General features: G+C 29.7%; 1 protein-coding gene across 1 annotated transcript in view; it reads left to right on the forward strand.

The window, feature by feature from the left end:
• Window positions 1-674, forward strand: part of LOC119585951 (zinc finger protein 16-like) — a gene marked incomplete in the record, with an annotated part of 9,853 nt that extends 9,179 nt beyond the window's left edge. The window contains 1 exon segment of the mRNA XM_037934666.1: window positions 1-674.
• Between the last annotated feature and the right edge of the window lie 581 nt (window positions 675-1,255).

Raw genomic sequence — 1,255 nt, forward strand, 5'->3', positions numbered from 1 at the left:
AAGGATTGAATTTTTTAAATATAAGGCCATATTCACTCCAGTTTTAATATGAACATTTAAACTATTATTCATACCAAATTACAGTGGTTGGAATATTTTAATAATTCAGGTTTCTTGTATATCAAAAGATACAATAGTGAGTAGTAGAAGAAAGACTGATGAAAGTTAACAACTTAACTGTGGCATTTATTAATTACAAGGTGGTCTAGATAGCTGTATAAAGGTGTAAGATATGTAGTATGTATTATTTTTATCATTTGGACTTCAGAGAACTCTCATGCCATGTAAGAGGCATGCCGAAGGTTGAACACAGTTTTGGAGAATAGAACAAGAAGGAATAAGAAATTCAAAGATTTGGAATAGAATTGATGGAGAGGTCTCAGATAGGTTTGTGGGAATAGTGAAGAGGAAGGTGGATCAGAAAGCTCAGAGAAATTATGGGAAGGATGCATGGTTCCTGGGAATCTTAAGACAAGTCACTTTGGAGAAGGTGATAAAAGAATATTTCTATGTAAAAGGTATGCAAAAATATTACAGTAAGGATGGGAAGTGTTACTGAATGTAAAACCAAAAATAATGTTAAGTAATGTGACATCTAAAGTATTTTATCATCAGTGAAAAAAAAAGGTAAATTAGAATATTTTAAGAGTCAAAGAAGAGTAAATGAAAATTTTCAACATTATATCTGATGAATAGATGCACAAAATAAACACAAAATAACTAAAGTTCCATAGATCATACTGGGTATTGTCTTTGATCTCTGAATTATTATAGATTATATATATATTTTTAAAACCTCACTTAAGTTGATAGACAATTAGAAAAATATGACTTAGCCTTGTACTACTAAGAATGAAGAGTCCAGCGTCTGTTATCAAATAATTCCAGTTTTCATAAATTTGCATACTGGTAAAGGTTTGTATGCTAAATATTTATTTCCTATTGATAGACATTTTATATCTTTGATGATGTAACTAACACAAGATGTACAGTAATACTTGGTAACTCAAGATTATTGCATTAGTGTGAGATTGCATAAACTTAGAACTTTCAGTGAATGTTCAAAGTTTTAGTTATGAATGCATGATGTGAATATCAGGAATTCCCTTTTTTTATTCTAATAGTGTAAGAGTAATCTTGAATGAGGATGCAAACCTTCAAATGCCATAATCATTTTTAATTTGTGATTTTATGAAGTAGTATTTGTGAAAAGAGTTGAGAGGCCTAATGAACTTCCTATATTTTATACCCCATA

Source organism: Penaeus monodon, chromosome 20 (genome assembly GCF_015228065.2).
Source record: "Penaeus monodon isolate SGIC_2016 chromosome 20, NSTDA_Pmon_1, whole genome shotgun sequence".
Classification (NCBI taxonomy): domain Eukaryota; kingdom Metazoa; phylum Arthropoda; class Malacostraca; order Decapoda; family Penaeidae; genus Penaeus; species Penaeus monodon.